The sequence below is a fragment of the Pelodiscus sinensis genome, chromosome 6 (genome assembly GCF_049634645.1).
Source record: "Pelodiscus sinensis isolate JC-2024 chromosome 6, ASM4963464v1, whole genome shotgun sequence".
Taxonomy (NCBI): domain Eukaryota; kingdom Metazoa; phylum Chordata; order Testudines; family Trionychidae; genus Pelodiscus; species Pelodiscus sinensis.
This window is the reverse complement of record NC_134716.1, coordinates 16,283,936-16,310,530: the sequence shown is the minus strand read 5'-3', so window position 1 is coordinate 16,310,530 and position 26,595 is coordinate 16,283,936.

Sequence of the window (26,595 nt, the reverse complement as noted above, 5' to 3'; positions counted from 1 at the left end):
CAAGAGGGCTTCCAAAGGAGTAATAACCCTTATTCATTTGGCACACAGCCATTAAAGTTATGGTCAGGGAAAAAATGGCACCATTTATTTTCTTGGTGACCTTATGGCTCTTGCATTAAAGCATCTTGCAACAAAACAATTCATATCTACAATCTCTCGTTATTAAAGATGCATGTGCCTCTTGTTAACTGACTGAATGGGACCAGATAGATGTCTTTGGAATAAAAGGTTACAGACTTTAATACGTAGGTCATTTAATTTAATGTAAATGTATTATATACATACATACATGAGACACTTGGCTTATTGTTTTTCATGCAGTTGTATTGAAAGCATTGGTGTTAAAGATATTGATGAACAGGTGCATATTTCAAGGGTTAACAGGGATCTTTCCATTGTAACTGGTAACAATGGAAGTCAAATTATGTCAGCTAAGCTAAGATGGTGAATAGATCAGCTATGTCTACACAGCAGGGCTAAACTTGAAATATGCTACGCAACTTGAGCTACATCAGTTGTGTAGCTTAAGTTAAAATAGCTTATTCAACTTTTGGCACTGTCTACACAGCAGTTATTTCAAGCTAGACCACTCTTTCCCTAACTTCCCTTATTCCTTGTACCATGAGGGTTACAGGAGTTGGAGTAAGCAGTCCTCCAGCATGACATTATTTCAACATTATGTTGAAATAACTGCTTATGTGTAGACATGGACTATATTATTTTGGAATAACGCTGCTGTGTAGACATAGTTTTAGATATCTATTCTCTATCAGTGAGGAATGTCTTTTTGCATTTGCAAGGAGATGGACTTTACAATCCGGCTGAGTTCTTCCATCCCTGGATGCTATAATCCTGTTTACCAAAAGAGATGTCAGTTGAGAAAGGAGGAGTGAAAATAAGTATTCCCATATGGCTGTCCTTAATCTGAAGGAACAAATTTCCCTGGGGATAAAACAACTATACACATTCCAATCTAATTCTGGGTTGCCATAGTATATTACAACATTCTGGATATGGCTAAATGATTCATAGTTTTTTTAAGGGCAAAAGAGGCTATCGTGCTCATCCCATTTGAATTTCTGAATAACAGACAATAAAACTTCACTCGGTAATTCCTGCCACAAGCCCACTACTTGATTAAGCCCTGGTCTACACGAGGGAGTTATTTTGAAATAAGGGAAGTTATTTCAAAATAACAAGTGGAGTTTCCATGCTACCAAACCTGTTATTTCGAAATAAAGAAACATTCCTGATTTTCAAGAGGCTATTGCTAATTTTGAAATAGCATTACTGTGGATGCTCAGCTGCTGCTATTTCAAAATAATTGGCCTCCAGAGGCCTCTCATAATTGCACTTATGGCCGCTCTGACCACACCTGCCAGTCGCATTGCAACCTTCTCTTGCAGAGCTTTTAAAGAAGCAGGCTGCAGGAAAAGGGCTTGTGCCACGAGGACAACCTTGCCAGCCCCATGCCACACCACAAAATCACAGGAGCCATGTTCAACCCAGTGCTCCCTCTGAGCCCCCAACAGCTGCTAGCACTCCTGCAGCACCTCAAGCATGGAGGACCTTGTTCTCCCCACCATTGTACTGGGGCCACAGGAGTTCTGAACCCTGCCTGTCCAATTTGTGCATGCCCCTGCATGATAGTAATAGAGCTCTAGAGATTGAAAGCATATGGACTGCTGAGCCTGAGTCAGATGAAAGCATTAATTCAGTGAATTCTTCCAAGTCAACTGAAAAGCTAAAGACAACATTCTCCTCTAATCAGTTGTATCTGTATTCATTCTGTGCATGTAATTTCCCTAAGATTTGTGCACAGGAGACAAAAGACAAGTATGTGGGGAATTTTTCCCCAAAAGCTGGAATTACATGGATGCCAACCAATGTTGCAGCAATAGCAGCAAGATGTGGATCCTAGTTCTAAAAGCTAAATTCCAGTCACTAAGTGAGCAAAAGAGACCTGCCTCTTTGTCTGACTCTGGTACATTCATATCAGGTAAGTTCTAGCTAAGGAATTTATATGCAACTAGAGATTTCCCTTTGTTCTCTGCTCTTTTTCTCTAAGGATGATAGAATTACAACTACAACACACACACTCTGGCTACATCTAGACTGCAGGCTTCTTTCAGAAGAAGCTTTTTTCAGGAGAGATCTTCCCCCCCCTCCAAAAAAAAAAAAGTCTTCCAAAAGAGAGCCTCTATACTGCCAAAGCGCATCGAAAAAGCGATCTACTTTTTTGAAAGGTGGCATTCAGACTGAACAGACACTATCTTGCATTTAAGCTGTGATTACTATGGACGGAGTAGCCACCAGAGCACCGGTGCTTTTTCTTCTTTCCTCTTCTTTTGAACTAACTCCCTCTTTTTGTCCACACATGACTTTTACCGAAAGAGCTCTCTCGGAAAATGTCTAGAAAGAGGTTTACCAATGTTGGAAAAACCCCTCTGTTCTTTTGAATATCTTTTCGAAAGCATGCAATTACAGTGTGGACTTAAGTGAAGGTTTTCCGAAAAACTGTTGTTTTTCTGAAAAAACTGTAGTGTAGACATACCCAGAGTGGCCACTAGGGCACCTCTTTCCTCTGCTGCATTGTAGACATACCTTCTGACATTGGATATATAACAGACACTTTAGTCTCTGCAGTCTGATTCATATCAAATGTTGCATAACATCCTGGCACCACTAAATTTTATGAGAATGTTGCCATTGACATCAATGGGGCCAGGATTTCACTTAATTCCTTAGGTTTTGAAAGAAACTTTTGCCCCAAACAGCAGCATAGTGCTCAGTATAACAAAATATAACCTGGGAGGATGCCATTAAATGCAGAAACGCAATGTATGAACACATAGGCTGGGATTTTCAAAAAGAGCTAAGAAAGTTAGGTGCCCAAATTCCAAAGGAGAAAAAAAAACCCTTCCTTTGGTTCTTTTGTAAACCTCGGGCTTTGCTATCAAAGTCCCTTGATAAATCAGTTCTTTAAACATACTTCTAAAGTGGGCTTTATTTAGTGGACAATGGGGGAATTAAATAGTTTTGCTTTATAACATAACCAAATAAGTATGTTTAACAGATCCAGGGTTGTCTCTGCTATGTATGTAGAACAGGTAGCTACATAAAGTCTAGAACTGGCTCACTTCATGAGTGGACTGCAAGATCGTGTGTAGCCACAAATAACTAGGCTTCTAAATGTCACTCAGACAATAAGGAAGCATAATTCTGAATTAGTTGGTTATATTCTATAGCCTATGTAATGCAAGAGTTCAGGCTAAAGGATCAGAATGGTCCCTTCTAGCCTTAAAATCTGTAAGGTCCTGTAAGTATCTCTATTCAGGAAGAACTCTGAAGAGATCTTAAGCGTTTTCCTGATTCAGGGCCTAAATCTATGAATAACTTGTCTCATTATTTTCTATGACATTAAAAATGCACATAGCTCTGATATTAAGGAGTTAGATAGTAAGAGCTATGAAAAGCATATCTTAGTTATGGAGACTGGAGGAGAAATGATGCAAGAGAAATTAAGGGCCTGTGAATAATCAGCCACTGTGGAAGGTCAAGAAGGCTGAAGTGGAGTGATTTCAGTTGCTTGCTGCTCTCAGTCACTTGGTGAAGAAGTAGGGCAAAGAATCCCACCAACCTAAGCAGAGGTCATTTGAATTGAAACTAGGATTTCAGCAGAATGGGTATCAAGAGAATTCTTTGGTGTATTTAGCACCACAAACAGCTTTGCAGAAAGAAAAGCAACCTACTTTCTGGATGATAGCACACAGTCCCTCTGTGCCGGACACTGACTAGTTGTTATCAAATTGCAATGATGATAAATGCTTTAAGTTAGATTGTCACCACAGCTATCTGGAACTGATGAGAGGTGTGAAACATTTGTGCTCAGATCACATAAGACTGCAATAACTCAGGTTTTCCATTTGTCAAAAGCAAATTCCACTGCCACTGCGGAGAGCAGGGATATGTTTGTGAGTTTCAGACTTGGGGAAAAAAAGACAACTCTCATTTTTAGTGAAGCAGGAAGAACTGCCCTGCAATTGCTGCCTACTCAAAGCAACAACATAATGGAAGACAAGCAAGAAGAGTTAAACAACATTTGTCAAATATTTTGAACACCTCAATCAAACCTCTCTAAGTTCTCTCCACACAGGGTAGACTAATCCTAAGTAGCACCACCTCTCATCACAGAAACTCAAACTTTAGCTGGAATCCTCAACTTCAGTCCCCACAAACAGTTCAACCAGGGTCATTATTACTTTCACATACAGCCCAAATGCACCATTTTTATTCTCTTCATTCTTAACTGCTCTTGGGTTCCCCATATTAATCAGGCTGCACAGTCAACCATCACCCACACAGCCCTTTTCCCATCTCAAGGATATACATTAAAATCTCCAGTCATTTATTTGCACCTTCTTTGTTGTTCATTATTCAACCATCTCTATTTATTATTTTGACTATTAATATGCTAATAGGCATTAGCAACTGCATTAGTTTGTACTAACCAGATATTGAGCATCATTCAGCTTTGACAGGAATTTCTGGAAGTTGTTTACCTGGGATAGAATTTAGACCCCTGGAAATGTGATTTAGGCTATGTGTACACAGCAAAGCTGGAGAACTTCTTACTCCAACTCCTGTAACCCTCATTTTATGAGTAAGGGAAATCAGAGGAAGAGTGCTCTATTTCGAAATAAGTGCTGTATGGACAGCACCAAAACTCAAAATAAGCTATTTTGAAATAAGCTATGCAGTTAATGTAGCTCAATTTGCATAGCTTATTTCAAGTTAAGATCTGGTACGTAGAGGTACCCTCACATATCTTGATCGGTTCTCATCCTATTTAAAGGATTGATCTAAAGTCCACTGAAGTCAATGGAGCCTTCTATTAGCTTTGGATTAGGCCCTAAAACTGGCTAGCCTCACTCTGGCTCATGGTTATGTTGAAAAATGAAATTATATTGGCAAGCACGATTTTATTTTCTCTTATGGCCTTCTCAGAGAGGAGCATTTGAGCTGCAATATTTGTGATCTGCAGGGTGAGTTAACACACTGGTAAGACTGCCTTCTCTTACTATTATGATTGGCTATCAGCCCCTTAATATTTTGAGGCAGTTTTCTCAACTCTGTACCCAAGATGGGAGTTTAGCTAGAAAATGCTCTCTCAACTTTAATTATATCACTGCCACCATCCTCAATAACAGTCACCTCTGCAATTGGGAAAAAGGGGAGGGGATGAAGAGTGGAATATATATTACTCTTATGTAATATATAATCCAAATTAGATGTTGTTCTGATGATATATTAGACCATGCATCATCAGAACCAACTGTCACTCTAATGATGTATTGGTGTAATAAATCACAAAGCTGGGCACATCAATAAAGTATTACTCAAAAGAGCATGGTGTCCATGTGACAAGTAGCCCAGCATAAAAACCAGACCAAAAAAAAAAACCCTATATACTGGAAGCAATTTCCCTATGGCCAAGTAGGATTTCAGAACTGGACCCACCATCAATGCTAAAAGTCTTCATTTAGGAAGAGCTCACATTTTAAGGAATTGGAGTTCAATGGGCTGCAGGATTGGGCCCTGCATGTCTTGACAGCTGCTCTTTCTGTCACTGCAGCTCCAGTCGTGGAATATTGTTTTATACAGCTCAAAAGAAATGTAGTTCAATGTCTCAAACAGACCCAGTCATAGAAACAGTGACAGAACCATGTGCCATCAGAACTCACCATTCTGTTGCAATCAAAATGTTTTGAGAAACTGGGTTCACTTCATCAGAATTTTATTTTAGAAAATAATGGGGGAGTAAGAAGACCAACCCTGATGAAACATTCCAGGTTAATATTTTTTAAATGAAACGTCCAATTTTTCATTTTGAAATTACCTTTGATTATAATAAATTTTGTTTAAAAAAAATCACAATGTATGTGGTAACATGCAATACAAAATAAATAAAACAAGCAGCAAAATTAAATACTTTCATTCTGCAAAACACAAACTTCTCCAAATTTTCCTTTGTGGAGAATTTGTTTGGTTTTGCTCCAATTCAGAATAAAGCCAAATCTTAAAATCTGTCAAGAAACAGAATTTCCATTCTTTGCACAGCTCTAGTGGCGAATAATCAAGTCTTGGTCCTTGGTAAATGGAATTCAAATATTGTTAGAGGTCCCAAATTGGAAATTATCATCAGGTTTAATTTTTTACAAAATCAAAACATTCCCTCCAAAAATTAAATTTTTCGTCAGAAACTCATTTCTACCTCTCGAACTCAGTCCTTGGGATTTCAGTTTGCCTATTCCCCCCACAGTCCAGGTGCTGGGAACTTGTTCTCACTGGCTTCCCAGTCTCCCCTGTTTCCCCTACTGGAGCAAGTGAAGTTGTGAGCTTTAGTAGCACTGGTACTTTAGTCAGGGTACATGGGAGGTGGACAGCTAGCCAGGCAGCTGGCAATTTTTAAAAATATTGCTTGTTATTCCAAAACACTTTTTAGAAATCTGTTGTAGGAAATTTCACATGACTTTTCATTATGAATATAAACAAACAACAACAAAGGCAAATGCAAATGTTTCCACAGGATGGGAACTCTGGTTCTCACCAGGTCTAATCACAATTGAAGTTATGTTTGCTTGCCCTTTTTCCCAGATTGGGTCCCCAGTGTGGCATAGGTGATAGCATCATCCAAGATAGTCTTAAATGCAACACTCAGGAATCTAAGTTGCATTCTGAGAAGTGAATGCAGACAAACTTTGCTTCAAAATGCCCGACTCATTAAGCATTATCATAAGAACATAAGAACAGCCAGACTGGATCAGACCAAAGGTCCATCTAGTCCAGTATCATGTCTTCTAACAATGTCAGTTGCCCCAGAGGGAATGAACAGAACAGGTAATTCTCAAGTGATCCCTCTCTTGTCATCCATTTCCAGCCTCTGCCTTGATTATGATAATTTTGTGGTCCTTTGAGATGCTCATTCATACTGGTTTCCCATCACTCTATCACTGACTTAGATAAATATCTGTCAGGAATGGTCTAGACTAGGCCTGGAAAAAATATGGCATGTGGGCTAAATCTGGCTGACTAAGCCACTGGATCCAGCTTGCAGATGCAGCAGGGAGCCGGACCGTTTCACTTTCAGAACTGGGAGCCTGGAGGAGAAAGGGAAAGGCTTCAGGCACTGCCCCCCTCACCACCACAATCCCATTTACTGGTTTCTGGGCAGAAACCAGCCAATGGGAGCTGCCTGTTTGAATAACAGGCAGATACAAAGCACCACATCCCCTCCCCTCCAACTTGTAGTTATTCACACACACACAGGGCTCTGCAGCCTTTGCAGGGGCAGGGCAGACTGGTCTGCCTGAGAAATGTGCTTGGCTGTAGGGGAGACACCCAGGTAAGTCTCCTAGGGTATGTCTACACTACCCCGCTAGTTCGAACTAGCGGGGTAATGTATGCATACCGCACTTGCTAATGAAGCCCGGGATTTGAATTTCCCGGGCTTCATTTGCATAAGCGGGGAGCCGCCATTTTTAAATCCCCGCTGCTTCGAACCCCGTGCAGCGCAGCTACATGGGGCTCGAACTAGGTAGTTTGGACTAAGTTCCTATTCCGAACTACCGCTACTCCTCGTGAAACGAGGTGTACCGGTAGTTCGGAATAGGCACCCTAGTCCGAACTACCTAGTTCGAGCCCCGTGTAGCCGCGCTGCACGGGGTTCGAAGCAGCGGGGATTTAAAAATGGCGGCTCCCCGCTTATGCTAATGAAGCCCGGGAAATTCAAATCCCAGGCTTCATTAGCAAGTGCGGTATGCATACATTACCCTCCTAGTTCGAACTAGGAGGGTAGTGTAGACATACCCCTAGTCACAGCCTGCCTCTGGCACCCAATCTCCTCCCTTCCCCAACCCTCTGCCCTCCACTCTGGTCCCCCTACTCCACATAGACAAATTCTCTCCCCCCCCCACACCCATATTCCTTCCCAGATCTGGCACCTCAATCCCCTGCCCCAGATTACAATCCCTTCGTACCCTAGGTCACAACCCAAACTCCTGCATCCTCTCTTGTACCCCAATCTGTTGCTCTATGTCACAATCCAAACCCCTGCACTTCAGCCCAGTGCCCTAGGTCTCAACCGCCTCCTTCACCCAAACTCCCTCCCAGATCCCAATCCCTTACCCCAAGCTCCCTTCTGCACCTAGCCTCCCTACCAGGCCCCACACCTCCTCCATTAATATCATGCAAGAGTGCAGTCCTTGACCACTTTCCAAATTCTTGGAGTGGCTCCCTCATCAAAAATTATTGCTCACCCCTGGTCTAGATGTTGTTTGTTTCTGCCATAAATGCAAGGGACTTGATGTGATGACTTCTGGAGTACAGGCAGTCCCCGAGTTACGCGGATCCGACTTACGTCGGATCCGCAGTTACGAACGGGGTTCCTCTCCCTGGTCTCCAGCAGACCAGGGAGAGGAAGCAAAGCGGCGGAACACGTGGGCAGCGGACAGGGCTGTCCGCTGCCCACGCGCTCCGAGGCTTGGCTCTGCTTTGCCCCCCCCCCGTCCCCCTGGTCTGCAGACCAGGAGGACGGGGCGGGGGCAAAGCAGAGCCAAGCAGAGCCAAGCTGCGGAGCGTCTGGGCTGTCCCGCTGCCCCCCGTGCTCCATGGCTTTGCTCCAGACACCTGTGGTACAGCAGCTGGGGCGCTGCCAGTTGGTCCCGTAGAGCCGCTCTGGGCGCTACTGGACCAACCGGGCAGCACCCCAGCTGTTCTGCCCCAGGCTCCTGATTCAGCCACTGCTGGTCAGATTCAGCAGCTGCTGAATCAGGACGCCTGGGGCAGAGCAGCTTGGGTGCTGCTGGGTTGGTCCAGTAGCGCCGAGGAGCGGCGGCGCTACTGGACCAACCCAGCAGCACCCCAGCTGCTCTGCCCCAGGCATCCCCAAGTCAGCCGCTGCTGAAACTGACCAGTGGCTGACTACAGGAAGCCCCTGCCCCGGGCTTCCTGGAATCAGCCGCTGATCAGTTTCAGCAGCAGCTGACTTGGGGATGCCTGGGGTTCTTAAGTTGAATCTGTATGTAAGTCAGAACTGGCATCCAGATTCAGCCGCTGTTGAAACTGATCAGTTTCAGCAGCGGCTGAATCTGGATGCCAGTTCCGACTTACATACAGATTCAACTTAAGAACAAACCTACAGTCCCTATCTTGTACGTAACCCGGGGACTGCCTGTACTTTCAGTACTATAAACATCATCCAGCAACTTCATGAAGAGAGCACTGAGAACACACTTTCATTTTAAAGAATATTTTCTGTGTGTGGGTGTGTGCGTCTAGTTCTCATGTAACATGTGGGACTGATAGCCTTAGAAAATGACGATATGTCCATGGAACAGCAGCAGCAAATCAAGTTTCCACACATGGCCCTACCAGGGTGGCTCAATCCTGAACTTGAAGGGATCGCCACTGTGGTGAAAAGATAATTTAGCCTTCAGGGCACATCCTGTCCTTGGCCACTCTATTGGGGCTGCCAACGGGCTTATCAATTCATGTTAAATGGACAGTGATGCTTTTTTGGTAGACATGTGGACAATGGGAAATGGGCTGAGACCTCAAAGTCATTTACTAGAATTTCATGTACTTTAAAAAGCAAAAACGTCCAATTCAAAACTCAAGAGGGGCCCAGATCAAAACCATGGCCACTGACCTTCTCAAACTTTGAAGAAGTTTGGATCCAGATCCCATTCTTGAGCTTCAGTCCTTAGGTCTACTAAAAAAACAGTGACCCAGATCCTCAGATCTACCCAAAAATCATTCAGCCACAGGGTGAAAGAAGCAGCTTTAAGTTACCTTGCTGCTCCACTAATTACATGGTCATGCACAGGATTGGTACTGTGGTTTAAGCTACAGCAGTCTAAAGGGACCATCATGAAAGCCAGGGCATAGGGACACCTCACCCACATCCTCATGCCATTGCAGGGAAGTGAGAAATGGCACACAGCTATCACATTAATTCTACACCAGGATCTCTTGTGCTGTTGGGATCCTTCTGTTGGCAAGCCAACTCTGTTTTTAGGGAAATTCAGAGCCAGCAGAGAATATGTACCACAATCCTCTAGAAACTTTAACAGATGGAGGGATAAACAATATGTGGAGGAAAAGGGAAACTTCATTATCTACAGAAAGAGAGACTACATTCTAAATAAAATTAGCCCATTGTGTCTGGTAGTACTTCAAATCCACTCCAAAGACAAGCACACAATCTTATCATGCTCTCTTCAAAATCAATGACAAAATGTCTAGAGTTAGACCTTCATCTTCTATAAACCAGTGTAACTCTACTAATAGCAATGATGATACAGGGGGTCCTTGCTATAAGTCTAAGATACATTCCAAAAAACTTGGATTTATAGTGAAACAACTTAAAGCGGGGAATTTTTTTCCTGTGGCTGACTTCCATTTAAGCAAATTAGGGGCAGTTTTTCACACAACTTATAGAGGGGAATGGGAGGACTTCTAATGCATCAGTTCCTACAAATGTCAACGACTTTAGTGTGGAACGGATGTAAACCAGGGCGACTTATAGCAGGGACTGCCTGTTCTCTGATTTACCCCAACTGGGAATCATTGTCTTCAGTAGGTGCAGCATGAAGTCATAAAAAGTGTGTAGAACTGAAGACTAGATCAAGAAGTAACTTTGAGCATCTTCAGAAAACCAGGAAATGAAATTAACATGAAAGATACTGCAGTAAAATTCTTCAGAATTATTGTTTAAGTTGTAAACTTAGCACAACATTAATTAATTCTAAGAAGTAAGAAATTTTTCCCCCTTTTGATGTTTAATTTTAAGATCCAATTATAAAGAAATGCAGTTTTAATTATAATATTGATTTTACTTCTTTGCCAAGGAACAGTTAATTAAATTATTTCTAATGATGTGAACAATGCAAGCAGGCTAATCTTACAGACTCTCTGACCACTCATTTCAAAACACTTTTCTGCATAGCCAACTTGTGGAGGAAGTCTAAACCTTTTCAAAATATGGCAGAAAGGGATTGGGTCATTTAGGGTGTGTCTACACTGCATCCATAACTCAAAACAAGATACACAATTTAAGTTACACAAAATGTGTACCTTACTTCAATCTTATTTCAAAATAGCTTGTTTTGAAATTTGGTGCTATCTACAGAACATTTGTTTAAAAATAAATCACTATTCCAAAACATACCTTATTAAAGGCAGAGGAAGAAACCATCCTGATGCGCAGTAAGAAAAGTACATATGGTAGGCGATCAGATTGGCTTACCGGGAAAATCCTTGGTGAGCTTAAACACAAAAAGGAAGCTTAAAAGAAGTGGAAACTTGGACAGATGACTAGGGAGGAGCAAAAATATTGCTCAAGAATGCAGAGAAGTTATCAAGAAGGCAAAAGTGCAATTGGAATTGCAGCTAGCAAGAGATATTAAGAGTAACAAGAAAAGCTTCTACAGCCATGTTAGCAATAAGAGGGTGATCAGAGAGGGTGTGGGGCCCTTATTGGATGAGGGAGATAACCTAGTGACAGATGATGTGGGAAAAGCTGAAGTACTCAATGCTTTCTTTGCCTCTGTCTTCACAGACACAGTGAGCTCCCAGGCTAATGCACTAGGCAACACAATTTGGGAAGGAGGTGGACAGCCCTTGGTGGGGAAAGAACAAGTTAGAAACTATTTAGAAAAGCTAAAAATACACAAATCCATGGGTCCAGATTTAATGCATCCAAGGGTACTGAGGGAGTTGGCAAATGTCACTGCGGAGCCTTTGGCCATTATCTTTGAAAACTCGTGGAGATCGGGAGGGATCCCAAATGACTGGAAAAAGGCAAATATAGTGCCCATCTTTAGAAAAGAAAAGGAGGACAATCTGGGGAAGTATAGACCAGTCAGACTTACGTCAGTATGATTCTATGATTCTACCTCTCCCCCAGCTTAGGATATTTCTACACTAGCTTGTTAGTTCAAGCTAGGTAGGCAAATGAGGGCAACCGGAGTTGCAAATGAAGCCCGGGATTTAAATATCCTGGGCTTCATTTGCATGTTCCCGGGCACAACCATTTTTAAATCCCCCTTAGTCCAAACTCCATGCCCGCGGCTACATGCTGTTACTCCTCATTCCTCGTTCATACCCTTAGTGTCATCTGCAAACTCGATGAGGGTGCAATCTATCCCCCTCATCCAGGTCAGTAATAAAGACTTTGAACAAAACCGGTCCTAGAACAGATCCTTGGGGCCGTCCACTATAAACTGACCACCAACCTGACATCAAGCCGTTGATCACTACCCATTGGGCCTGACAGTCTAGCCAGCTTTCTATCCATCTCACAGTCCATTTATCCAATCCATATTCCCTTAACTTACTGGTAAGAATATTGTGGGAGACCATATCAAAAGCTGTGCAAAAGTCAAAGTATATCACATCCACTGACTTTCCCATATCCACAGAGCCAGCTACCTCATCATAGATGCTAATCAGATTGGTTAGGCACGACTAGCCCTTTGTGAATGTATGTTAACTAGTCCTGATCACTTTCCCTCTCTAAGTGCTTCAAAATGGATTACTTGAGGATGCCCTCCATAATTTTTCCAGGGAATGAGGTAGGGTTGACTGGTCTGTACTTCCCTAGATTGTCCTTCTTCACTATATTTGCCTTTTTCCAATCATCCAGGATCTCTCCCGATCTCCACGAGTTTTCAAAGATAATGGCCAAAGGCTCCACAATGACATTTGCCAGAACAAGGAGCAATGGTCTCAAGTTACAGTGGGGGAGGTCTAGGTTGGATATTAGGAAAAGTTATTTTATTAGGAGGGTGATGAAGCACTGGAATGGGTTATCTAGTGAGATGGTAGAATCTCCATCCCTACAGGTTTTTATGTCTCGGCTTGACAAAGCCCTGGCTGGGTTGATTTAGTTGAGATTGGTCCTGTGTTGGGTAGAGGGCTGGACTTGATGACCTCCTGAGGTCTCTTCCAGCTCTATGATTCTATGATCCCTTACTCCCCATGGAATGAGATTTACAGGGACATCAGAATATTATATTTCAAAGTAACAGGTGCGCTCGAAAGATGCAAAATAGCTATTTCGGGATACCCCTGGTATCCCGAAATAGCACTGCAGTGTAGACGTAGCCTAAGAATGAAGGAAATTATTTCATGTTCTCTGTGGAAGCATCTGAAAATAGGTTTAAAGCAGGTTTATAGACCTGGCAGAGGAAACAAAGGAAGCAAAAAGAACAAGACAAAGCAAAATTAATGACAGAAGTACTTTTAAAGTTTCATATAAGTACCTAAAAGGTTCTCTCTGAATGGGCAAGGAGAGGCAGCACAGACTAGTTAATTGGACAGTGGCTGGGAACTCAGGAAACCTAGGTTCCAATCCCACCTCTATAAGTGATAGCAGCTCAGATCAATTCACCTCTCTGTTCCTTTGTTGCCCCAGCAATTGTTTGTCTGTCCTGCTTAAGCAGCTAGTATGTTCTTTGGGACTGGCTGTTGCTGGGTGTGTGTTGAATCTCAGTCTGAGGCTTTCCGTAATGGAGTAATCATTAATAAGACTTTTAAATTGAACGTCTGCTACAGGCACCATTGTGATCCTCCAGGAACAGGGCAGGCAGTGTTTGCATTCGTTCCTGGCTGTTCTCCCAGGCAAGGGTAGCTTTATCTTGTCGCAAATGCCATACAAGTTTTGGAAGCTACAGTTCACAGACCTGCTCAGACAGACTGCTTAGACAATTTTCAGTCCCCTCTTAATGCTGCCCACTTTTGGGGCTGCATTGATCAGCTGCACTACACACTGGCCATTGGAATAAGCCAGCAATAACCAGGGACAGGACTAAGCCATGCATATTTCTCTGAATCAGAACTTAGTCTTGCTAATAAAAATGAGAGCAGACTTTTTATGGTAGATTAGACCCACTGCTTCCTACTAGAAGAACAAGTTACTCACCTTGTGCAGTAACGGTGGTTCTTCGAGATGTGTGTCCCTCTCAATGTTCCACTCTGGGTGCTGGTGCATCCTCACGCTGGCAACCAGAGATTTTTCTAGCAGTGTTCACTGTACCGTGCACACACTGTGGCACCCCCTCATGCTGTTAGTGTCCATTAGGCGTGTGCACGCTGCGGCCCCTCCATTCCTTCTTTACCCGTGCTAGTAGAGCGTGGGGCTCCAAAGTAGGGGAAGGAGGGAGGGTAGTGGAGCACCCATGGGGACACAGATCTCAAAGAACCAGTGTTACTGCACAAGGTGAGTAACTCTTTCTTCTTCTTTGAGTAGTGTCCCCATGGGTGCTCCACTCTGGGGGTATGTCTACACTACCACCCAAGTTCGAACTAGGGTGGTAATGTAGTCGACCGGAGTTGCAAATGAAGCCCGGGATTTGAATTTCCCGGGCTTCATTTGCATGTTGCCGGGCACCGCCATTTTTAAATGTCCGCTAGTTCGGACTCCGTGCCCACGGCTACACGCGGCACGAACTAGGTAGTTCGGACTAGGCTTCCTATTCTGAACTACCTGTACTCCACGAGGATGGAAAGGTGTTTTGTAGACCAGCGAGGAATCTTTTGATGACTGGGTTCAGGAGGAAAGAATAACCTTCTGTGGTCTGATGGAAGGCTGCTATAGCAGCTGCATGAACCTTGATAGTACTTAGAGCCAGGCCCGACTCCCTAAGGAATAAGGGTATGTCTACACTACAGCGCTAATTCGAACTAACTTATTTTTGCTAATTCAAAATAGTGCATCCACACTGATTGGACGCAGGGGTGCATTTAAGGGCAGCTGAAAACCAGTTCCGGCAAGGCATCAGATCAGTAGTTGCTTTGTGTGGCTGCTGTCTGACGCTATCTGAGGCTTGTGCTTAAAGGGACCCTGCCTTGGACAGCCAGTTCTCAGCTTTTTCGCTTGCTTGCCTACCTCGTCGAGGGACAGCAAAGCATTTTCTCTCCACCTGCCTGTGTCAGTGGTTCCCATTGGGGACACCGCTGCACTTGGCACCATGGAGCCAGAGCTCGCCCTGGGCATGCTGCTCCAGTTTTTGGACTTGCTGCTGCAAGCCTGCCAGCAATGGCTGGAGGCTGCCTGGCACCATCTGGTGCACGTCAGTACTCTGCCTCTCCCCCTGGCCTCCTTGGGGGCCATGGAGGAGCCGCAGCAGTGCCTGGACACCAGCGTGCCCTGCCGCATCTGGCATCTGGACACCAGCAGCGACTGGTGGGACTACATCATCCTGGAGCGCTGGGGAGACCAACAGTGGACCCAGCACTTCAGGATGAAGAAGGACACCTTCCTGGAGCTCTGCGAGTGGCTCACCCCTGCTCTGCTGCGACGGGACACTAGCATGAGGCCCGCCATCCCCCTCCAGAAGCGTGTGGCCATTGCCCTGTGGAAGCTCTCCATGCCGGAGAGCTACCGATCCGTCAGGAACCAGTTCTGCGTGGGGAGATCCACCATCGGAGCAGTGCTCATGCAGCTACGGCATTCACTGGCCACTGGGCCGGGTTGGAGAAGGGCTGCAAGGAGGAAATGGGCCACCCTAGGGAAAATGGGGGGAGAGGAGGTGAAAAATGCTCTGCACGGGAGGTTTCAGTCTGTCCCAGCCGTACTACACACCGCCCACTGCGGCCAGGATCGCAGCAGGGGTTGCTTCCAGGAGTGGGGTATGGGGCAGTGCCAGGGAACGAACACTCCCAGCCACCCAGGCACCACAGTGATTCGCAGTTTTGTGTGTTTCTCTGCAGGTGGTCAAGGCCATCAACTGGGTGCTGCTCCGCAGGGTAGTCCGCCTCGCCAACCTGGATGCAGTCATCCAGGGGTTCAGGGCCCTTGGCTTCCCCAACTGCGGGGGGGGGGGGGGGGCAATCGACGGGATGCTCATCCCCATCCGTGCCCTGGAACACCAAGCCTCCCAGTACATCAACTGCAAGGGGTGTGCCAGAGGCTGCATGCCGTGACCTTCTTCCCCGACCGCCACATCAGGGTCGGGGACATGGACATGCCTGTCTGCCTGGTAGGGGATGCGGCCTACCCCCTACAGTCCTGGATGATGAAGCCCTACACGGGGCACCTCAACCCCTCCCGGCAGGCCTTCAATGCCAGGCTCACCAGGGCCTGTATTGTGGTCGAGGGGGCCTTCGGACTCCTGAAAGGCCGATTTAGATGCCTCCTCACCCGCCTTGTCCTCGCCAAGCACAATATCCCTCCCATGGTAGCAGCATGTTGTGTGCTGCACAATGTATGTGAGTGGCAGGGGGAGGCTTTCCTACCAGCCTGCGTGGCTGAGGCTGAGTGCGAGGCTTTCCTACCAGCCTGCGTGGCTGAGGCTGAGTGCATGGCTGGCCAGTACATGCAGCCCCGCACCGCTGTCATCTGGGAGGCCCAGCGGGGGGCTGTCCAGATCCGGGAAGCCCTGCAGGAGACCTTCCAGGTGGAGGAGGACTGAACTCTCTGTGTATGCCCCACTGGGGCCTTCTTCCACCCTCCCCTCCTTCCCCTTTCCCCTCCATAACCCCCCTTCCTAATGTAAAATAAAAACACCTGTTTTGCCAAAAAAAACCTCTCTTTATTGTACATAACTGGGGTGGGGAGAGGGAGGAATGAGGGTGGGAGGAGGAAGGGGAAACCTGGGAGGAGGAAGCTGGAAGGGGGAGGAAGGGAAGGGAAAGCTCAGGATTTGGGGTCCTGCTGGCTCTCCCATCTCACAGCTCTGTGGGTGCGGGGGAGTTGGGGGGGAGTGGGTGTAGAGGGTGGGGCAGGAGGGATGGGGGTGCGGAGGAAGCGGGAGGGGAAGCACGGGTGGGAGGAGGAGGGCGGCCGCAGGGGCTGGAGCAGGAGGAGGCAGGAACCTGTCCACCAAGGTCTGGAGGTGGCCGCGGAGGGTATGGCCCTGCTCCTCCAGCGCCTCCGAGCTCTGCTACCGCATCCACAAGTCCTCCCAGACCCAGTGGTCCTGGGTGCAGAGCTGCTGCTCCAGCACACGCAGGTGCCGCTGCTGGTAGTCCTCTGGTGGTGAGCAAGGCCCAGGCGCACAGTCTCTGGGCTCCCTCTTCCCCCACCTTCCCTATACACATAAGGGGAGCATGATGGCACTCACATGTGGAGCCCTCCCCAGCCTCAGACAACACAGACGTTGTGTTCTGTGGGGTGCCTTGGGGGTCCTGGGTAGGCTCCTTGCAGGCTCCTGGCTCTCGGCATCCTCCTCCTCCTCTGTGTCAGGGACGGGTCCCTCTGGGTGGTGATCGACCCCGGGGCAGAGGACATGGACTACATGAGCTCCCAGGATGCGGTCCAGGGTCTCAAAGTGAGGGCATGCCTCCAGGTCAGCCCCTGGCTGGGAGGCCCTGGAGTAGGCCTGCCGCAGATCCTTAATCTTGCAGCAGACCTGCTCCTGGGTCCGCATGTGGCCTCTGGTGGCGAGGCTGGCAGCCATGCGGCTGTAGACAGCTGCGTTCCTGTGTTTAGTGTGGAGATCATGGATGTTGGAGGCCTCCCCACAAACCTCGATGAGGTCCATGATCTCTGCACTAGATCAGGCAGGCGCCCGCCTTTTGCTGCCCCGGGCAGGCTCCTGGGATCTGCCAGCCTGGTCCTGAGAAAAGGTGGAGGGCTGGGTGGCAGCGGGTGGTTGGCTCATCCCGTGCCAGGTGCAGGATCTGCTGGCTGGCTGATGGCAGGCTTGCAACTGGCACAGGCACCGTGGGCAGACCGTGCCCCTTTAAGGGCTCCGGGGCCAGGCGGGGGGCAGAAGATTTTCCCTGGTTTGGCCCAGCGTGGCCACCAGGGCAACCTGGGAAGGGCTAGTCTCCAATTAGTTCGAATTAAGTGGCTACACAGCCCTTAATTTGAACTACTCAATTCGAACTAGGCATTACTCCTCATAGAATGAGGTTTACCTAGTTCGAATTAAGCGCTCCGCTATTTCAAATTAAATTCGAAATAGCGGTTTGCATATGTAGCCCCTATTAAAGTTAATTTTAACTAATGGCTGTTAATTTGAATTAACTTTGTAGTACAGACATACCCTAAGAGGCAGTCCAATAGGAGGGGGAAGAGGGCGGTTTCAGGGAGCGTAGTGAAACATTTAAGCCACCGGGTGAATCTATTCCATTTGTAGATGTGTGTTTTCCTAGTGGATTCTCTTCTGCTGTTGATTAATATTCATTTTACTCTTTCTGAACAGGTGTTTTCGGCATCCTAGAGTCATGAATAAGCCAGGTGTGGAGGTGGCGTTTGTGCGATTCGGGATGGAGAATTGAGCCATGATTCTGGGAGAGAAGATTGCATTGAGGTGGAAAGGCGTATGGATCCATTACCATCATTCTGTGCAGGTAAAGATATCGAGTTTGTCTCGACCACACTGATGCGATAAGAATCATGCAGGCTCGTTCTATTCTGATTTTTATGATGACTTTGTGGAGCATGGGAAGGGATGGGAATGTGTAAAGTCGTGGTGTGTCCATTTTATGGAGAAAGCATCCCCCAGGGAGTGCTTCCCTAAGGCTATGCTGGAGCAGTAAAGGTGGAATTTGTGATTGTTGCTGGTCGTGAAAAGGTCTATGTCTGGTTGACCCCATTGGGGAAACACATAACTGAGGGATTTTCCCAGATTGAGGAATGTCATTAGAGGAGGTTTTGGAACAAACTGAAAAACTTAACAGTAACAAATCACCAGGACCGGATGGCATTCACCCAAGAGTTCTGAAAGAACTCAAATGGGAAATTACAGAACTATTAACTATGGTTTGTAATCAACTTCCATACCTAATGACTGGAAGATTGCTAATGACATGCCAATATTTAAAAAGGGCTCTAGAGATGATCCTGGTAATTACAGACTGGTAAGTCTGACATCAGTACCAGGCAAATTAGTTGAAAGAATAAAATTGTCAGACAGATGGATTAATATAATTTGTTTGGGAAAAGTCAACATGGTTTCTCTAAAGGAAATCATCTCTTACTAATCTTCTAGAGTTCTTTGAGGGGGTCAACAAACATGTGGACAAGGGTATCCAGTGGATATTGTATACTTAGATTTCCAGGAAGCCTTTGATAAGGTCCCTCACCAAAGGCTCTTAAGTAAAGTAAGTTGTCATGGGATAAGAGGGAAGGTCCTTTCATTGATTTATAACTGGTTAAAAGACAGGAAACAACGGGTGGGAATAAATGATAAGTTTTCAGAATGGAGAGAGGTGACTAGTGGGGTCCCCCAGAGGTCTGTTCTGGGACCCATTCTATTCAACTTATTTATAAATGATCAGATATGTCTACACTTGCCCCCTAGTTCAGGTTAGGGAGGCAAATGAAGCATACTAAAGATGCTAATGAAGCGCGGGATTTAACTTTCCCATGCTTGGTTAGCATATTTGCGGCTGGTCGCCATTTTAAAATGCCAGTCGCCTGATTTAACTTGCCATGTGTAGACGCGGTAGTCCAATCCAAAACCCTTCCCTCGAATTAACTGTAACTCCTCGTGCAATGAGGAGTAACAGTTAATTCGAGGGAAGGGTTTTGGATCAGACTACCGCCGTCTACACACGGCAAGTTAAATCAGGTGACTGGCATTTTAAAATGGCAACCAGCCGCGAATATGCTAATCAAGGTCTTTATAAGGCACTTTATAACCACTCTAGGTCTTTATAAGGCAGTGGTCAAGCGACCAATGAGCTTGCTTACAGGACAACAGCGATGGATGGTGATAGGTCTGCTGTTGTTACCTGCACGGAGTGTGCCATGTTTGTCTTCCTCCCGGAAGAAAGAACGGATTTCATCTGCACGAAGTGCAAGCTGGTCGCCATTTTGGAAGAAAAACTTAGAGGACTGGAGGCCCAAGTATCGACCCTATGCTCAATCAGAGAGAATGAAGACTTCCTCGATAGAAGGCAGCGTTTAATCCTTCAAGCACAGCAGGCGGAAGAGCCAGAGAGGGCAGTATGGGACCAGAAAGAGAACTGGCAGCATGTAACTTCTAGAAGGGGAAAAAGGCCAGCATGGGAATCCCCCAATGCTATAGAGGTAAGTAATCGCTTTCAGGCTCTATCCACAGGCTCTGCAGTGCTGAATGCTTTGGAAGGGACCTCACAAGGAAGAAATTGGAAGGGAACATCATCTACTGGAAGGCATGGGATGCGTAGTCCTAGGAATGGGGGTTCCATGGCCACCGCCCCCAAAAGAAAATGACGGGTGGTGGTGGTCGGGGACTCCCTCCTAAAAGGGACCGAGCCATCCATCTGCCATCCGGACCTGGAATCTCGAGAGGTGTGCTGCTTACCGGGAACTCACATTCGGGATGTGACTGAGGAGGAGAGGAGTTGCACTATATGTAAGAGAGCACTATGATTGCTCTGAACTCCAGTATAAAGAGGGAGAAAAACCTGTTGAGAGTCTATGGCTTAAGTTTAAAGGAGCAAACAACAGCAGTGATGTTGTAGTTGGTGTATCCTACAGGCCACCGAATCAGGTGGATGAGGTAGATGAGGCTTTCTTCGGACAACTGAGAGAAGCTTTCGGATCGCAGGCCATGGTTCTTGTGGGGGACTTTAATCACCCTGACATCTGTTGGGAAACCAATATGGCAGCACATAGGCAATTCAGGAAGTTTTTGGAGAATGTTGGGGATAACTTCTTGACACAAGAACTGAAGGATCCGACCAGGGGCGTGCGCAGCTAAACCTTCTGCTCACAAACAAGGAGGAACTAATAGGGGAAGTAGAGGTGGGTGACAACCTGGGAAGCAGTGATCATGAGATGATAGATTTCAGAATCCTGACCAAAGGAAGAAAAGAGAGTAGTAAAATACACATCTTGGACTTCAAAAAAACAGATTTTGACTCCCTGAGAGATCTGATGAGCAGAATGCACTGGGATGCTAACATGGAGGGGAAAGGAGTCCAGGACAGCTGGCAGTATTTTAAAGAAGTCTTATTGAAGGCATAGAAAGAAACCATCCCGACACGTAGCAAGAGAGGCAAACATGGTAGGAGACCAGATAGGCTTAGAGGGGAAATCCTTGGTGAACTTAAGCACAAAAAGGAAGCTTACGAAAAGTGGAAACTTGGACAAATGACCAGGGAGGGGTTTAAATGAATAGCTCAGGAATGCCGGGGGGTTATCAGGAAGGCGAAAGCGCAAATGGAATTGAGACTGGCTAAGGATGTGAAGGATAAAAAGAAAGGTTTCTACAGGCATGTTAACAAGAAGATGATGATCCGAGAGGGTGTGCGGCCCCTACTGGATGAAAGAGGTAACCTAGTGACAGATGATGTGGGGAAAGCTGAAGTACTCAATGCTTTCTTTGCCTCTGTATTCACCGACAAGGTGGGCTCCCAGACTAATGCGCTAAGTGACACAAGATGGGATGAAGATGGACAGCCCTTGGTGGATAAAGAACAGGTTAGGAACTATTTAGAAAAGCTAAACGTACACAAATCCATGGGTCCGGAGTAAATGCATCTGAGGGCACTGAGGGAGTTGGCAAATGTCATTGAGGAGCCTTTGGCCATTATCTTTGAAAAGTCACGGAGATGGGGAGAAATCCCGGATGACTGGAAAAAGGCAAATGTAGTGCCCATCTTCAAAAAAGGGAAGAAGGACGATCCAGCAAACTATAGGCCGGTCAGTCTTACCTCGGTTCCTGGGAAAATCATGGAAGGGATCCTTAAGGAATCCATTTTGAGGCACTTGGAAGACAGGAAAGTGATTAGGAATAGTCAGCATGGATTCACAAAGGGAAAGTCATGCCTGACCAATCTGATTAACTTCTATGATGAGGTAACTGGCTCTGTGGACATGGGAAAGTCTGTGGATGTGATATACCTTGACTTTAGCAAGGTTTTTGATATGGTCTCTCACAATATTCTTGCCAGCAAGTTAAGGGAATGTAGATTGGAGAAATGGACAATAAGATGGATAGAAAGATGGCTAGAAGGCCAGGCCCAGCGGGTAGTGATCAACGGCTCGATGTCAGGATGGCGTTCGGTTTCTAGCGGAGTTCCCAAGGTTCGGTTTTAGGACCGGTTTTGGTCAATATCTTTATTAATGACCTGGATGAGGGGATGGATTGCACCCTCAGCAAGTTTGCGGATGGCACTAAGTTAGGGGGAGAGGTAGATACGCTTGCGGGCAGAGAGAGGGTCCAGAGGGACTTAGACAAATTGGAGGATTGGGCCACAAGAAATCTGATGAGGTTCAACAAGGACAAGTGCAGAGTCCTGCACTTGGAACAGAAGAATCCCAAGCATAGTTACAAGCTGGGGACCAGCCAGTTAAGTAGCAGTTCTGCAGAAAAGGACCTGGGGGTTACAGTGGATGAGAAGCTGGATATGAGTCAACACTGTGCCCTTTCAGCCAAGAAGGCTAATGGCATATTAGGTTGCATTAAGAGGAGCAGTGCCAGCAGATCCAGAGATGTCAGTATTCCCCTTTATTCGGCTCTTGTGAGGCCACATCTGGAGTATTGTGTCCAGTTCTGGGCCCCCCACTACAAAAAGGATGTGGATGCATCAGAGAGGGTCCAGCGAAGGGCAACCAAAATGATTACGGGGCTAGAGCATAGGACTTATAAGGAAAGGCTGAGGGAGTTTGGTCTGCTTAGTTTGCAGAAGAGAAGAGTGAGGGGGGATTTGATAGCAGCCTTCAACTTCCTGAAGAGAGGTTCCAAAGAGGGTGGAGAGAGGCTGTTCTCAGTAGTGACAGATGGTAGAACAAGGAGCAATGGTCTCAAGTTGTGGTGGGAGAGGTCCAGGTTGGATATTAGGAAAAACTATTTCACTAGAAGGGTAGTGAAGCACTGGAATGGGTTACCTAGGGAAGTAGTGGAGACTCCATCCCTAGAGGTGTTTAAGTCTCAGCTTGACAAAGCCCTGGCCGGGTTGATTTAGTTGAGATTGGTCCTAGAGTAGGGGGCTGGACTTGATGACCTTCTGAGGTCTCTTCCAGGTCTATGGTTCTATGATTCTGTGTTATTTTTGTTTTTAAATATGTGCAATTAAACTAAATGTTCATCTCATGACCTTGTTTAGCATTTGTTTATTATTATCCTTACTCATTTGTGATCTACTTTTTAAGCTCCATGTATTAAATTGTTATTAGGGGTTCCAGAAACTTCTTTCGATTTTAAAAGGGTTCCATGGCCAAATAAAATTAGGAAACACTGATCTTGTGAAAGAGGTAAACAGTGAGATGGCAAAATTTGCATATGATACCAAATTGCTCAAGATAGTTAAGACCAAAGCAGACTGTGAAGAGCTTCAAAAAGATCTTACCAAACTAAGTGACTGGGCCAGAAAATGGCATATGAAATTTAATATTGATAAATGTAAAGTAAAGCATATTGGAAAAAATAACCCTACATATATATATAATATGATGGGGACTAATTTGGATACAACTTCACAAGACAGAGATCTTGGAGTCATTGTGGATAGTTCTCTGAAAACATCCATTCAATGTGCAGCAGCAGTGAGAAAAGCAAACAGTGTTAGGAGTCATTAAAAAGGGGATAGAGACTAACACAGAAAATATCTTATTGCCCTTACATAAATCCATAGTACGTCCACATCTGGAATACTGCATACAGATGTGGTCTCCTCATCTCAAAAAGATATATTGGCATTAGAAAAGGTTCAGAGAAGGGCAACTAAAATGATGAGAGGTTTGGAATGGGTCCCATATGAGGAGAGATTAAAGAGACTGGGACATTTCATCTTGGAAAAGAGGAGACAAAGGGGGTATGATAGAGGTCTATAAAATCATGAGTGGTGTGGAAAAAGTGAATAAGGAAAAGTTGTTTACTTGTTCCCATAATCTAAGAACTAGGGGCCACCAAATGAAACTAATGGGCAGCAGGTTTAAAACAAATACAAGGAAATTCTTCAACTTGGAAGTTCACCAAACTGAGTGATTGGGCAACAAAATGGCAAATGAAATTTAATGTGGATGAGTGTAAAGTAATGCACATTGGGAAAAATAACCCCAACTATAGGTACAGTATGATGGGGGCTAATTTGCCTATGACAAATCAGGAAAGAGATCTTGGAGTTATCGTGGATAGTTCTCTGAAAACTTCCACACAGTGTGCAGCGGCGGTCAAAAAGGCAAATAGGATGCTAGGAATTATTAAGAAAGGGATAGAAAATAAGACACAGAATATCTTACTGCCCCTGTATAAAACTATGATATGCCCACATCTTGAATACTGTGTACAGACAGGGGCGGATATAGGGCAGGGCGAACGGGGCAGCCACCCCGGGCCCCTTGCTTCAAAATGCCCCGCGCATACACCATGGCGCCACCGCGCATGCTCATGGCGTCACTGCGCATGCACCGTGGCAAAGGGGGGGCCGCGAAATTATGCTGCCCGGGGCCCTGCAAAAAGGTCATCTGCCACTGTGTACAGATGTGGTCTCCTCACCTCTAAAAAGATATTTTGGCCTTGGAAAGGGTTCAAAAAAGGGCAACTAAAATGATTAGGGGTTTGGAACAGGTCCCATGTGAGGAGAGGTTAAAGCCACTGGGACTCTTCAGTTTAGAAAAGAGGAGACTGAGGGGGGATATGATAGAGGTCTATAAAATCATGAATGGTGTGGAGAGGGTGGATAAAGAAAAGTTATTTATTAGTTCCCATAATAGAAGAACTAGAGGACACCAAATGAAATTAATAGGTAGCAGGTTTAAAACTAATAAAAGAAAGTTCTTCTTCACACAGCATGTAGTCAACCTGTGGAACTCCTTGCCAGAGGAGGCTATGAAGGATAGGACTATAATAGAATTTAAAGATGAGCTAGATAATTTCATGCAGGTTAGGTCCATAAAAGGCTATTAGCCAGGGGATAGAATTGGTATCTCTGGCCTCTTTTGTTGGAGGCTGGAGAAGGACGGCAGGAGACAAATTGCTTGATCATTGTCTTCGGTCCATCCTCTCTGGGGCACCTGGCAGACAGGATACTGGGCTGGATGGCATGTAGAGTGTGGCTAGCAAAGACTGAAGGCATCTCATGTGAAGCCTCGCCAGCCTGACAATGTAGGTTGTGGCAGCTATGCGTCCCAGACTCTTTGGCATTTGAGAGCTGTCATGGCAGGGGTCACCTGTGCTACTGCTATGAGGTTGCATAGGGTATCAAATCTGTGCGTGGTTAGAGTCGCTTTGCCCACGATGCTATCAGTGTGTTCTCCTATAAACTCCAGCACCTGAGTGGGGTGGAGAGTGGATTTCTCATAGTTTATATGGAAGCTGAGGCTGAGCAGGAGGTTCGTAGTAGTCTCGATCATGTCCTTTGTCTCTTGGAAGGATGTGCCTTTTATGAGACAGTTGTCTAAGTATGGAAATATTATGACTCCCTGACAATTTAGGCAGGTTGTTATGACAGCTAGAGTTTTGGAAAACACTCTAGGAGCTGTTGAAAAGCCAAAAGGGAGCACTCGGTATTGGTCATGGTGATGGCCAACCGTGAATCGCAAAAAACACCTGTAGGTGGAATGGATTGTTATGTGGAAGTATACATCCTGAAGGCTGAGAGATGAAAGCCAATCTCCCTGATCTAGTGATGGAATTATTGTTGCTAAGGTCACCATCTTGAATCGGTGGTAAGCAACATATTTGTTGAGCTTCCTTAAATCCAGAATGGGTCTCCACCCTCCGTTCTTTTTCTGTGTTAGAAAATAAGTTGAGTAGAACCCTCCGCCATAGAACTCTGTTGGTACTAGTTCTATGGTGCATAATCAGAGAAGGTAAAACATCTCTTGCTCGAGGATGGTTTTGTGAAAGGGGTCCCTGAGGAGGGACAGGTTGGGAGGGTAGGTAGGAGAATGAGAAAGGAAAGGGATTGAGTAACCATATTGGATGAGCTCTACGTCCCATTTGTCTAATGTTATTTGAGCCCACTGTTGAAAAAAGGGGCAGAGGTGGTGGTTGAATTGTGGACAATTGATCGATGGAGTGACTACCCGCAAGCAAAGTGTCTTTCTGGCTCCTGACCGAACATTCAAATTTTCTGCTTGGATGTGGATGATTGGGTTGCTGCTGCTTGATGTTGTTGTTGATGTTGGGGCCTTTGTTTCTGTCAGAAGTCATACTTCGGTTGCTGTCTGTATGGCTCCCTGGGTCTCTGGTAGTTGGTGTATCTGTCTCTCTTAAATGGGGGCATGTACATCCCCAGGGTCCTTAGGGTGGTACAGGAGTCCTTCATCGAATGAAGTACTTCATTGTTTTTTGCAGCAAAGAGACTGGGTTTATTGAAGTGTAGGTCTTCAACCTTCTGCTGAAACTTCCTAGGCACCCTTGATGCTTGGAGCCAGGATATTCTCCGCATCACGATAGCTCAGACTGTGATGTGTGCAGCTGTGTCTGCTACTTCCATTGCAGTCTGTAGAGCGGTGTGAGAAATTGTATGGCACTCTTGCATGATGTTGAGGAACATAGGCCTCTTGTGTTCAGGTAAGTATTGAGCAAGCTCTTGAAGCTTGGAGTAGTTAAAATAGTCATAATCCGCTAGCATGGCAGTATAATTCACTGCTCTAAGGAGAAGGGTGGCCGAGGAGTATACCTTATGACCCATAATGTACATTTT